At 45.5% G+C, this 15,111-nt stretch overlaps 1 protein-coding gene and 1 pseudogene across 1 annotated transcript in view; both read right to left on the bottom strand.

The window, feature by feature from the left end:
• Positions 1–15,111, bottom strand: part of LOC124622465 (torso-like protein) — a 523,109-nt gene that overhangs the window by 112,541 nt on the left and 395,457 nt on the right. The window lies entirely within an intron of this gene.
• LOC124623436 lies at positions 1,052–1,168 on the bottom strand (annotated as a pseudogene).

The raw sequence follows: 15,111 nt of genomic DNA, 5'->3' as shown, positions 1-15,111 counted from the left end.
ATATGACGGAAAGACATGAAAATGCCGAACGAACAGGCAAGTTTCAAGTTCTACAGAGTGCTGTCTGTACTTAAACAAACATGGTAATTACACAGCGAAATACAATTAAAGAATCACTTTTTCGAAACCCCGTAATTCAAGGTGACGACACTTGTGAAAAAAAAGGACCACAGCTAAGAAGATTACGTGAGGTGTTAGGTAGGTTAATGACGTCACATTGGCGCCAAATTTCACCACAGTTCTGCCAAATGCTACCGTGGACGTGTGACACGATCGGAAGGTCGACACACCCCCTCTTATCCACTTTCCAGCCCTTCATTTGATGTCTCCGCGATGGTGGTTAAAACGGCGACGACCAGCGCTAAAATCACATAGTTTTCTTATGAGTGGTCGAGGAAAACATTTCGGAGACGACGTCGCTCAGAATCGAAAACGCAAAGGCGTCAAGAGGTATCACAAAGGACGTCAATGAAACCACCCATTTCCTTTTGTCGTTGATTCCCACATTTTTCGCAGTCGAAAACGATAGATCGTATGAGATCGCACCCGTTTGGAGCGCAGCGTGAACGTAGATTTTGCTCTCGTTCAAAACCATTCAAGGAAATTTGAACGTGATCCAAAGAAACTAATGGCGTTTATGCTTTTTTTCAGAGTTCCTATTTTGTGGCCTCCTGTGGCATGATTCACGAGCGGATAGGAAGTGAATAAAACGACGTAGAGTAACACCCCCAGTTCTGCAAAACACTCTGTGGCACTCGCTCTCCTTTATTGAGAATTTAAAAAACGTTCCTCTACAGAAACGACCCGTGACGCCGTCCTAAGCGCTTACAGACCGGCAACCCTTTTGCACTCACTCCGTCTTCAGGCCACAAGTGGCCCATCGGGACCATCCGACTGCCGTGTCATCCTCAATGAGGATGCGGATAGGAGGGGCGTGTGGTCAGCACACCGCTCTCCCGGTCGTTATGATGGTTTTCTTTGACCGGAGCCGCTACCATTCGGTCTAGTAGCTCCTCAATTGGCATCACGAGGCTGAGTGCACCCCGAAAAATGGCAACAGCGCATGGCTGCCGGATGGTTACCCATCCAAGTGCCGTCCACGCCCGACAGCGCTTAACTTCGGTGATCTGACGGGAACCGGTGTATCCACTGCGGCAAGGCCGTTGCCGGCAACCCTTTTGACAGTCTCAGATTGCAGATGGCTTACCATCAGGCGCAAGAGGAGGATTACAGCGGCGAAAGACTACCAGCCTAACTTGTCTGCAGGTTCCCAGTACTCTCGTCACAGGTTCTGTCTGTAAAGGTAAATTAAGCGTCGCAATGGGCGGGTATTACGGGGTTTCGAAAAAGTGATCTTTTAATTCTCTTGCGCAACGTAGTTACCGCGTGTGAACAGCTGCAGCCCTGTGTAGAACTTGGAGCTTGCCTGTTCGTTCTGCACTTTGATTTCTGTCCGTTGTATTTTATTTCTGCCAGATCGCGATATTTACCTCTGCAATCTACTTTAGGCGGGTCTGCTAAAGCCTGTTTCGATTGATCGATAGAAGCAGTGTAGAAACCTCATTGCTTGGTCACTGAAGCAAGTTTAAGTCTTGGTAAGTCAGTTTGTCTTCGACCAACAGGAATCGCTCGCGCGTTGCAGCCCATGACGGCCTGTTCGTTATGCATTATGATGCGAGTGGTGTCTATGTGCCAAACCAGGATCTACGATATTTCCGAACCGAGGAGAAAATTTGATAGTGGCGACTCCCTCCACCCCTCCCCCACCCGCGAGCGTTTGAGATAGGACGTCAGACATTTTTAAAAACTCGATTTTTAACAAATTATGTTCATTTTGTAGGACACTTGAAATTAAAATTTTCTGTCAAAATTTAATTTTCTTTCATACGCCGAGAAGATAACATGTAATCTTTCTTACCTGTTCCTCCTGTTGGTCGTTTATTTCCACTCTGGTAGTCCGAATCTATGGATTTTGCTAATAATTATAACAAAGCTGATCATTCGCACACTCGGTCAACCACATAAACAAACAACGATTGGTTTATTCGGCTCAGCCCATATAGCGCCGTCCCCATTTGTCTGCGGGGAAGTTTTTGGCTTCTAGTCACGACAGGCAGAGACATCACTTACACTATGCACGCATTTATAAGACAACCTATGATTCGTTCAGAAATCAACTTAGAATGTGTTCAAGAACCAAATTGGATGCGTTTCAAAATCATATGAATAACTGATAGACCAACGGCGCTTTGTGAAATAAGGTTTCTTTCTTCAAGAATATGAATTTGGCGCCTCCCCGAAATTGCCGCCCGGAGGAGATGCCCCGATTTGCCCCTCCCCCCCCCCCCCTATCCAGGCCTGCTACGTGCTATTCCCTGTTCCGTTCGGTTCTTGTTGATGGAGCCAACTTTGGGGAGAAAATTGCCTTTATCTGCTGAAGGGGCATGCCGTTATGGAGATTCTACAGCGACGGAAAACTTGGGTGAAACCATTTCAATTTACGTGCCGTAGCGAAGTCTTGTTATCGTGGCGAGGCTAGAATGGCAGTACTCGGTTGCAATTACTCCGCGAATAAGACTCTGGCCGTGTGCTTGCTCGTAGTAAAACGGAAGCTCACTGGTTACTTAGTTGAATCTTGTAGTATTCTAGCTTAGCGCCTGCTGCTTTGTTCTCGTAGACTGTACGGTCTGCACAAATTGTCTTCTTTATCTACTTTTTATGTTGTTCACAAATTGCTACATCGTCTAAACTTTTGATATTAATTAAGGCCATAGAATTATGTCTCTTCCGACTGTACTTCTGAGCAAAAAGCGATTTTGATACGTGGAGTCGGAGATCTTTGTTAATCTTGCCTTTTGAGGTCTTGGGGTGATATTTCCATAGAAACTTTCGTCCCCCAGCATATATTTCTTTAGAATTCAACTAACAGTTTTCATAGATTTATCTTTAAAAATGATTTACTAGTACTTTACTAATTTATTGTCGAAATATCATCACCCAGTATTTTAATCCCTTAGACGTTAAAGTCCCAAAAATGTTGAAGCATGGATTTTTTTATTCGTGACCGAGAAACCAAATACCAATTTTCGCAGTTCTAGCATGAAAATTGACTGAATAGTAACATATTTTCGAAAAACTTTTCATCCACCGCTTCACGCCATTAGGGGTGGAACTTCGAATAATACATTATTACACGATGCCTGCAGTATAAGCTCAACAGCCTCTCCAAAGTTTATGTTTATGTTTCTATCCTTAGCGGTTAGGTCTGGACGATGATGAGTCATTCAAGACATTTCCTTCTCTCTCTCTCTCTCTCTCTCTCTCTCTCTATATATATATATATATATATATATATATATATATTGCACACGTGACTATATATATATATATATATATATATATATATATATATATATATATATATATATATATATAGTCACGTGTGCAACTCACGAGGGTGGAATGGAAGATGATTTTGGGTGTCTGCTATACTCCACTGAGTATTAATTGAAGACTGAGTGTGTTACCAACTTATACTTTTAACTTTTGCAAATTAAGTACACAACAGAACAGCATTACATCCTCGATCGTTTACAAAAAAAAAACTAAAATTTGCGACAGTTGTCCAAAACGAAGTGGAAACAATCATTCATTCCACCATCCTGGATGATTTTCATTGGACTTTGAGGACTTCAGTAACTTTTATCCTCGTCGTGAGTGTTTATCACTGCCTCACACCTACATGGCTTGCTCACCCTACGTGATCACTCTGCGGTATCCGTTCCATTCTTCAATGAGAGCCCATGAGAGTTCTTGGAGAGTCTGGGATGGAACCGGACGAGCACGAACACATCTGTCAAGCATGTGTCACATACGCGTAATGAGGTTTAGGTCGGATCACATCACAATCACTTCAACGCCCACACTTCGCAAGGCGTCCCTGCTAATGCCCACCACATGGGACGTGGCATTAGACGGATTTTAGAGCCAACACCGTGTGCAGCAGCAGCCACCACATAGTCCTATAGGATCTGTTCGATGTACTGCCTGGCGGCAAGGCGACCGTGGACAACGACGTGATCCATATGGCTGTCAACCCTGAAGCCTCCTCACGACATCACAAAACCTTGGAAATATGTCGATTTCTTAGGTAACATTTCGCAGCCACTGCTCACCACATGTCTCCGTACACGACATCCCGTTGCGATGGAGGATATCTGGACTCGTCTGCGCGTAACACGTTTCGCCAGTCACGAAGTTGCGAGTCGACATGGGAACGGCAGAACTGAGGTGATGTCGTGTCAAGCGGGGTACTCGAACAGGTTGTCTGGGTCGTTGGGCCCTCTCTCGTAACCTGTTCATTACAGTCTGATCGGACACAGCGGCTCCAGTGGCCCTTCTCAGATCGTCTTCCAGTTCTCTGGCGGTGCTCGTACGACGCCGCAACGCACAGACGGTCAGATATCTGTCTTCACGCGAGGTTGCAATGCGTCGGCGATCTTGTCCAACTCGACTTGCATAGTGACCTGTCTCCCTGTAGCGTGTCTACAACCTACAGATGACACATGGAGTGGCATTAGCATTTGCAGCAGTACGATCGAAAGCCCATATGTTTTGGATCAAATAGACCGCCCTTGGAACTGCATGTGCTTGGTTGAATACAACGGCCAGCGACCTGTCTCCCTGTAGCGTGTCTACAACCTACAGATGACACATGGAGTGGCATTGGCATTTGCAGCAGTACGATCGAAAGTCCATCTGTTTTGGATCAAATAGACCGCCCTTGGAACTGCATGTGCTTGGTTGAATACAACGGCCAGCGACCTGTCTCCCTGTAGCGTGTCTACAACCTACGGATGACACATGCAGTGGCATTGGCATTTGCAGCAGTACGATCGAAAGTCCATCTGTTTTGGATCAAATAGGCCGCCCTTGGAACTGCATGTGCTTGGTTGTATACAACGGCCAGTGACCTGTCTCCCTGTAGCGTGTCTACAACCTACAGATGACACATGGAGTGGCATTGGCATTTGCAGCAGTACGATCGAAAGTCCATCTGTTTTGGATCAAATAGACCGCCCTTGGGACTGCATGTGCTTGGTTGAATAACGGCCAGCGACCTGTCTCCCTGTAGCGTGTCTACAACCTATGGATGACACATGGAGTGGCATTGGCATTTGCAGCAGTACAATCGAAAGTCCATCTGTTTTGGATCAAATAGACCGCCCTTGGGACTGCATGCGCTTGGTTGTATACAACGGCCAGCGACCTGTCTCCCTGTAGCGTGTATACAACCTACAGATGACACATGGAGTGGCATTGGCATTTGCAGCAGTATGATCGAAAGTCCATCTTCCTTTTTGGATCAAATAGACCGCCCTTGGAACTGCATGTGCTTGGTTGAATACAACAGCCAGCGACCTGTCTCCCTGTAGCATGTCTACAACCTATGGATGACACATGGAGTGGCATTAGCATTTGCAGCAGTACGATCGAAAGTCCATCTTTTTGGATCAAATAGGCCGCCCTTGGAACTGCATGTGCTTGGTTGAATACAACGGCCAGCGACCTGTCTCCCTGTAGCGTGTCTACAACCTACGGATGACACATGGAGTGGCATTAGCATTTGCAGCAGTACAATCGAAAGTCCATCTGTTTTGGATCAAATAGACCGCCCTTGGAACTGCATGTGCTTGGTTGAATACAACGGCCAGCGACCTGTCTCCCTGTAGCGTGTCTACAACCTACAGATGACACATGGAGTGGCATTGGCATTTGCAGCAGTTCGATCGAAAGTCCATCTGTTTTAGATCAAATAGACCGCCCTTGGAACTGCATGTGCTTGGTTGAATACAACGGCCAGCGACCTGTCTCCCTGTAGCGTGTCTACAACCTACAGATGACACATGGAGTGGCATTGGCATTTGCAGCAGTACGATCGAAAGTCCATCTGTTTTGGATCAAATAGACCGCCCTTGGAACTGCATGTGCTTGGTTGAATACAACAGCCAGCGACCTGTCCCCCTCTAGCGTGTCTACAACCTATGGATGACACATGGAGTGGCATTAGCATTTGCAGCAGTACGATCGAAAGTCCATCTGTTTTGGATCAAATAGACCGCCCTTGGAACTGCATGTGCTTGGTTGAATACAACGGCCAGCGACCTGTCTCCCTGTAGCGTGTCTACAACCTACGGATGACACATGGAGTGGCATTAGCATTTGCAGCAGTACGATCGAAAGTCCATCTGTTTTGGATCAAATAGACCGACCTTGGAACTGCATGTGCTCGGTTGAATACAACGGCCAGCGACCTGTCTCCCTGTAGCGTGTCTACAACCTACAGATGACACATGGAGTGGCATTGGCATTTGCAGCACTACGATCGAAAGTCCATCTGTTTTGGATCAAATAGACCGCCCTTGGAACTGCATGTGCTTGGTTGAATACAATGGCCAGCGACCTGTCTCCCTGTAGCGTGTCTACAACCTACAGATGACACATGGAGTGGCATTACCATTTGCAGCAGTACGATCGGAAGTCCATCTGTTTTGGATTAAATAGACCGCCCTTGGAACTGCATGTGCTTGGTTGAATACAACGGCCAGCGACCTGTCTCCCTGTAGCGTGTCTACAACCTACAGATGACACATGGAGTGGCATTGGCATTTGCAGCAGTACGATCGAAAGTCCATCTGTTTTGGATCAAATAGACCACCCTTGGAACTGCATATGCTTGGTTGAATACAACGGCCAGCGACCTGTCTCCCTGTAGCGTGTCTACAACCTACAGATGACACATGGAGTGGCATTGGCATTTGCAGCAGTACGATCGAAAGTCCATCTGTTTTGGATCAAATAGACCGCCCTTGGGACTGCATGTGCTTGGTTGAATACAACGGCCAGCGACCTGTCCCCCTGTAGCGTGTCTACAACCTATGGATGACACATGGAGTGGCATTGGCATTTGCAGCAGTACGAGCGAAAGTCCATCTGTTTTGGATCAAATAGACCGCCCTTGGAACTGCATGTGCTTGGTTGAATACAACGGCCAGCGACCTGTCCCCCTGTAGCGTGTCTACAACCTACGGATGACACATGGAGTGGCATTGGCATTTGCAGCAGTACAATCGAAAGTCCATCTGTTTTGGATCAAATAGACCGCCCTTGGAACTGCATGTGCTTGGTTGAATACAACGGCCAGCGACCTGTCTCCCTGTAGCGTGTCTACAACCTACGGATGACACATGGAGTGGCATTAGCATTTGCAGCAGTACGATCGAAAGTCCATCTGTTTTGGATCAAATAGACCGCCCTTGGAACTGCATGTGCTTGGTTGAATACAACGGCCAGCGACCAGTCTCCCTGTAGCGTGTCTACAACCTACGGATGACACATGGAGTGGCATTAGCATTTGCAGCAGTACGATCGAAAGTCCATCTGTTTTGGATCAAATAGACCGCCCTTGGAACTGCATGTGCTTGGTTGAATACAACGGCCAGCAACCTGTCTCCCTGTAGCGTGTCTACAACCTACAGATGACACATGGAGTGGCATTGGCATTTGCAGCAGTATGATCGAAAGTCCATCTTCTTTTTTGTATCAAATAGACCGCCCTTGGAACTGCATGTGCTTGGTTGAATACAACGGCCAGCAACCTGTCTCCCTGTAGCGTGTCTACAACCTACAGATGACACATGGAGTGGCATTGGCATTTGCAGCAGTACAATCGAAAGTCCATCTGTTTTGGATCAAATAGACCGCCCTTGGAACTGCATGTGCTTGGTTGAATACAACGGCCAGCGACCTGTCTCCCTGTAGCGTGTCTACAACCTACAGATGACACATGGAGTGGCATTGGCATTTGCAGCAGTACGATCGAAAGTCCTTGTTTTTGGATCAAATAGGCTGCCCTCGGAACTGCATGTGCTTGGTTGAATACAACGGCCAGCGACCTGTCTCCCTGTAGCGTGTCTACAACCTACGGATGACACATGGAGTGGCATTAGCATTTGCAGCAGTACGATCGAAAGTCCATCTGTTTTGGATCAAATAGACCGCCCTTGGAACTGCATGTGCTTGGTTGAATACAACGGCCAGCGACCTGTCTCCCTGTAGCGTGTCTACAACCTACAGATGACACATGGAGTGGCATTGGCATTTGCAGCAGTATGATCGAAAGTCCATCTTCTTTTTTGGATCAAATAGACCGCCCTTGGAACTGCATGTGCTTGGTTGAATACAACAGCCAGCGACCTGTCTCCCTGTAGCATGTCTACAACCTATGGATGACACATGGAGTGGCATTAGCATTTGCAGCAGTACGATCGAAAGTCCATCTGTTTTGGATCAAATAGACCGCCCTTGGAACTGCATGTGCTTGGTTGAATACAACGGCCAGCGACCTGTCTCCCTGTAGCGTGTCTACAACCTATGGATGACACATGGAGTGGCATTGGCATTTGCAGCAGTACGATCGAAAGTCCATCTGTTTTGGATCAAATAGACCGCCCTTGGAACTGCATGTGCTTGGTTGAATACAACGGCCAGCGACCTGTCCCCCTGTAACGTGTCTACAACCTACGGATGACACATGGAGTGGCATTGGCATTTGCAGCAGTACAATCGAAAGTCCATCTGTTTTGGATCAAATAGACCGCCCTTGGGACTGCATGCGCTTGGTTGTATACAACGGCCAGCAACCTGTCTCCCTGTAGCGTGTCTACAACCTACAGATGACACATGGAGTGGCATTGGCATTTGCAGCAGTATGATCGAAAGTCCATCTTCTTTCTTGGATCAAATAGACCGCCCTTGGAACTGCATGTGCTTGGTTGAATACAACAGCCAGCGACCTGTCTCCCTGTAGCATGTCTACAACCTATGGATGACACATGGAGTGGCATTAGCATTTGCAGCAGTACGATCGAAAGTCCATCTGTTTTGGATCAAATAGACCGCCCTTGGGACTGCATGTGCTTGGTTGAATACAACGGCCAGCGACCTGTCTCCCTGTAGCGTGTCTACAACCTACGGATGACACATGGAGTGGCATTAGCATTTGCAGCAGTACGATCGAAAGTCCATCTGTTTTGGATCAAATAGACCGCCCTTGGAACTGCATGTGCTTGGTTGAATACAACGGCCAGCGACCTGTCTCCCTGTAGCGTGTCTACAACCTACAGATGACACATGGAGTGGCATTGGCATTTGCAGCAGTACGATCGAAAGTCCATCTGTTTTGGATCAAATAGACCGCCCTTGGGACTGCATGTGCTTGGTTGAATACAACGGCCAGCGACCTGTCTCCCTGTAGCGTGTCTACAACCTACGGATGACACATGGAGTGGCATTGGCATTTGCAGCAGTATGATCGAAAGTCCATCTTCTTTTTTGGATCAAATAGACCGCCCTTGGAACTGCATGTGCTTGGTTGAATACAACAGCCAGCGACCTGTCTCCCTGTAGCATGTCTACAACCTATGGATGACACATGGAGTGGCATTAGCATTTGCAGCAGTACGATCGAAAGTCCATCTGTTTTGGATCAAATAGACCGCCCTTGGGACTGCATGTGCTTGGTTGAATACAACGGCCAGCGACCTGTCTCCCTGTAGCGTGTCTACAACCTACGGATGACACATGGAGTGGCATTGGCATTTGCAGCAGTATGATCGAAAGTCCATCTTCTTTTTTGGATCAAATAGACCGCCCTTGGAACTGCATGTGCTTGGTTGAATACAACAGCCAGCGACCTGTCTCCCTGTAGCATGTCTACAACCTATGGATGACACATGGAGTGGCATTAGCATTTGCAGCAGTACGATCGAAAGTCCATCTTTTTGGATCAAATAGGCCGCCCTTGGAACTGCATGTGCTTGGTTGAATACAACGGCCACAAATGTCAACCGTCGTCTATATACCTCGCTAGAAAATACTGGTATACCTGTACTCACTCACTTTTGAGGAGTCACCCGGCACTGTGTATGCACACTGCAGCCAATAGATGGCGAATGATTTTAAATATTACCTACATTGGAAGCGAAGAGCGTAATCCATCCAGTAAGACAACAGGTACCGTCTGCTTCAATACAGATTTAACATAGCGGACATTGACGCACGTCTTCCCATAATTATTTTGAACAGTGTATTTAAGAGCTGGTACACGGGACTCAATTTCTTCAACTTTTTTGTTCAATTACAAGCAACAATAAACGTACATCGTCACCGGCTTTTACATTCTGAAGCTTTCTCTGCAAGGCTGTATGCACGACGCTCCTCTGATCGTTTCAAATGCAGAGGAAGACCTCCGTTCCAGAACTCGTTCCGCGATCAAATATCGCGTTCCGCAGATTGGACGTTAATTGAGCTCGTCATAGACTGTTACCGTGACACGTGCCGGGGCATTCTAGGCCCACGTCATTCCCAGTCTGCAGACTGCAGGCTGTAAGCGTTTCGGCTGCGGCAAAAACAAGCTGTCCTCGTGTTCGATTATTCACCGTGGCCGCCAAGTCTGTCTGCCTTGATTACTTAATTCAGACCTTTTCCGTAGAACCGATCTTATCTGAAATACACAGTTACAAAGCGATGAGCTGTTCTGATAGGCTTGGTAACAATTTTCTGAACTATATTTTCAGCAAATTACTTTCAAAATTTGAGCAGTCTCATTCAATGCTTGCTCAACTGCATTGCACTCGTACGGACTCTTTACAACACAATGGAAAAACTGATAGAAACCCCTAGCGGAGATCAATTTGGGTTCCGGATAAATGTTGCAAGACGTGAGGGAATACAGACTCGAAAAGTTATCTTAAAAGATACGTTAAGGAAAGACAAATCTACATTTACGGCATTTGGAGAGTTAGAGAAAGTTTTAGACAATGTTAAGTGGAATACTCTCTTCGAAATTCTGAAGCTAGAAGGGGTAAAATAGAGGAAGCAAAAGGCCGTTTACAACTCGTACAGAAACCATACGGCAGTTGCGAGAGTAGTGGGGCATGGAAGGGTTCAAAATGGTTCAAATGGCTCTGAGCACTATGGGACTTACCGAGCGAGGTGGCGCAGTGGTTAGCACACTGGACTCGCATTCGGGAGGACGACGGTTCAATCCCGTCTCCAGCCATCCTGATTTAGGTTTTCCGTGATTTCCCTAAATCGTTTCAGGCAAATGCCGGGATGGTTCCTTTGAAAGGGCACGGCCGATTTCCTTCCCAATCCTTCCCTAACCCGAGCTTGCACTCCGTCTCTAATGACCTCGTTGTCGACGGGACGTTAAACACTAACCACCATAGCGGTCGCACGGTTCCACACAGAAGCGCCTAGAACCACTCGGCCACACCAGCCGGCGCATAAAGGGAAGCAGTGGTTCAGAAGGAAGTGAGATATTGTATTAGCCTGCTCCGAAAAATTTGGAGTAGGAATTAAAGCCCAAGGAGAACAAATAAAACTTTAAAGGTTACCAGTGACGTAATTCTGTCAGAGACAGCGTTAGACTTCGAAGAGCAGATGAACAAATGAAAGCAGGATATAAGATGAACATGAACAAAAGTAAAATTACTATAATGGAATGTAGCGGAATTAAATCAGATATTGCTCAGGAAATTAGATTAGGAAACGAGACACTTAAAAGTAGCAGATGAGTTTAGTTATTTGGGCAGGAAAGTAACTGATGATGGTCGAAGTAGAGAGGATATAGGAGAAAAATGTAGACTGGCAACGGCAAGAATAGCATTTCTGAGGAAGAGAAATTTGTTACCATTGAATACAGATATAAGTGTTAGGAAGTATTTTCTGGAGGTATTTGTGTGGAGTGCAGCCATGTATGGAAGTGAAACATGGACAAGAAACAATTTAGACAAGAAGAGAATAGAAGCTTTCGACATGTGGTTCTACAAGAGAATGTCGAAGATTAAATGCGTAGATCACGTAACTAATGAGGAGGCACTGAATTGAATTGGGGAGATGAGAAATGTGTGACACATCCTGACTAGAAGAAAGCATCGGTTGAGAGGATTCTGAAACATCAAGGGACCATCAGTTTATTATTGTAGGAGATTGTGGGGGGTAAAAATCGTAGAGGGAGACCAAGAGATGAATACAGTAAGCAGATTCTGAAGGATGTGGGTTTCAGTAGTTAGTTGGAGTGGAAGAAGCTAGCATGGAGAGCTGCATCAAACCAGTCTTCGGACTGAAGACCACAAAAACAACTTTTTCTTAATTATGCAAGCTATTTCGATTACTTTAAGACCATTTTCACAAACAAAAAGTTTCGCTACAAAATGTGTACTGATAACAAATGTATTGAAGCGAAGTTGTAGCACTACTTACGTAAGATTTAATTGAGTGAGTATCATAATTAAATTTCTTTTATAAAACGGGAACAATTCAAAGGTGCAATAAGCCAAAGTCTGTCGAAAATAACATGTGATACATCAAATATAAAGTCATCGATTGGAGTGCAATCGAATAATTTTCTGAATCATATTAACAGAATCTTCCGTCGGTGCTTGGTAGAACAACATTATAACAAATGAAAAGCACCAGTTTGCTTTTGTTCTACAATATTACTTTTATTGCTAACCGGTTTTCGGCTTACAAGGCCATCTTCAGACGTTTACTGAGTATTATGACCAAAGAAGTTTAATGTTAGCAGTTGTCTTTGTATTCCACATAGACTGTAGTTTCAATAGTTAAGGCTTTCTTTTAACTTGTACTTGTATTACTGTCCATGTTTAACACCCCTTATAGTTGTCTCATCAAATACTGTTCATATTTTACTTTGCTCATTTATTTAATGAAAACTGTTACACAGCCACTGCTTTGATTATAATGTTATAGTTAAAATGCAGTACCACCACACTCTCAAACTGTAGGTTCCTTCAAACATCCCCATTTTCCTGCATTTATTTATTTCTGTTTATCTTATTGATATTAATTAAGTTCCTTATGTATTCTGTACTTACATTGATAACTGTCTCTTCTTTTAATTGGCTGTGGATCACTCTCCATGTTTCATACCTCCTGATGCAGCCTTGTCTAGTACTAATTTTATTTTATTTTATTAGTTTTGTTTATTAATAGAAACTGTTATGTAGGCATGCTATTCCTATTTTGTGCTAAAGGTTTCCTGTCTACTCCATTGTTATTTATGTACTGTTCAGTTTTTACTTTTTCATTGCAAAGATGTTACTTACTGTATGTTTCTACTTCAGTCCAGATGTGTTACTTCTCTTCCAATGTTGTCTGCTAACATTTTTTAACTTCTTTGGTGATAATACTCAGTAAATGTCTGAAGATGGCCTTGTAAGCCGAAAACCGGTTAAAAATAAAAGTAATATTGTAGAACAAAAGCAAACTGGTGTTTTTCATTTATTATAATTTTCTGAATGTTAATGCATCCACCCTGACAGTATTACGCGTATGTTGTATTATCAGCAGTTCTTTATTCTGCATTCAATCACGAGAGAACCATGATACCTGTGACCTGCCTGCCCACGATACGCTGTTCGAAGACGGTCCCTAAACGGCATAAGAGCAGCAAGGAGGATTACGTGGAAAATAAAAGCGACTGGTTACCGTAATTGCTGGAAACCTTTACGTATCACAGTCGCAGTGTTACACACCCACAAGTTTTTTAAGTGTTAAATTATGCGGAGTTCGACTGATACCCTTCGAACTGCGGCTACCTCTCGGTACGTCTTGAACTGTCTAACCGAATGGGAAAATTTTCGACAGTTTACTGCCACATTTATTTTTTCTACAGATTTTATCCCTAAATAGCACAAACTGCATTATTCTAGTTGAATATCCCTCAGGTTAAAGCGTGGTTCGCCATCTCAGCTCTGTACAGGTTTCATACGAAACTGCCTGGAGAAAAAAAAATGCGAAGTACCCAGAAGACATGGTCGGATGTCATTGTAACTGCGAACATGTAAACATCATTGGCGGCTACAAAAATGATTAGAGTTGGAATTCTCTGACGCAGGTAAAACAGCCACTAGTCCACTGATGTTCGTTTTTAGTGTCTTAACGTCAAGCAGTCACTTTGAAGGTCATGTGAAGGTCACGCAGATGGCACGTACTGGTATGAGACAGCGCTATCGGCACCTACCACATTTTCAAAGGGGGCGTCATTATCGGTATGCAAGTAGCCGGGTGGTCGTATCACGCAGTATTCGCACTTGTGGGGCATTCGGATGTGGAAGTGGCCCGATCTTGGTCATCATGAGATGGAGGGGGCTGTCATACTCTTCGTCGAAGTTCGGTCGACCACGTCTGACCACCGAAAGGGAGGATCGCCGCAATGTGCACCGAGCACATCGACCCCATCACATCTGCGAGAACAGTTAGTGGATTACATGCAACTCTGCGTGTCAGACCGCATCTTTCATCGGAAGACCAGTAACAGCCTCGGCTGGGGAATTATCATTTCATGAGCAACCTGCCGTTAACATCACAACATAAGCGGATGCGTTTGGAGTGGTGCCTCGACCGGGAAGCACGGGCTCTGATGAGTGGCGTCGCTTTGTGAGCATCGCCAGATCGTGGTTCCGCGCTACCCCCAGACGACCACTGCCAGTGAGTGTGGCGATGACCTGGGGAAACGTCCCATTTTTGGAATGTTTTGGAGAGGCGTAGCCGTGTTATTTCTGGCATCCACGTGTGGGGATCCATCGGTTATGACTTCAGGTCACAGTTGGTAGTGAGTGATGGAACTCTGATGGCACAACTGCACGTCGCAGACACACTGCGTTCACATGTGTCACCTTCCATGCAGCTCCACACATGTCACGTGGTGCTATGAGCAGTCTGCGTTTGTGAGGGAGTTCCCGTGGCCAGCAAGATCTATAGCTCCGTCCTCGAATACAACATGAGTGGGACCAGCTCGGACATCAGTTCCTCCACAGTGCCAGTATCCAAGTTATCATGGACCAGTTACAACAGAAATGGGCCAGCTTGCCTCAGAAGGTACAATGACTTTATGAGACCCTTCCCGACGGAAATTATGCGTGCTTGCAGGCCACAAAGGGTTCCACATCGCACCGACAAATTGATTCAAAGTGCCAAGTACTTTATAAATTTGACTCTGGATTGTGTAACCACTAAAATAAT

This window comes from Schistocerca americana, chromosome 7 (assembly GCF_021461395.2).
Source record: "Schistocerca americana isolate TAMUIC-IGC-003095 chromosome 7, iqSchAmer2.1, whole genome shotgun sequence".
NCBI lineage: Eukaryota > Metazoa > Arthropoda > Insecta > Orthoptera > Acrididae > Schistocerca > Schistocerca americana.
The sequence above is the reverse complement of the archived record's forward strand: the minus strand, read 5'-3'. Positions and strand labels throughout refer to the sequence as shown.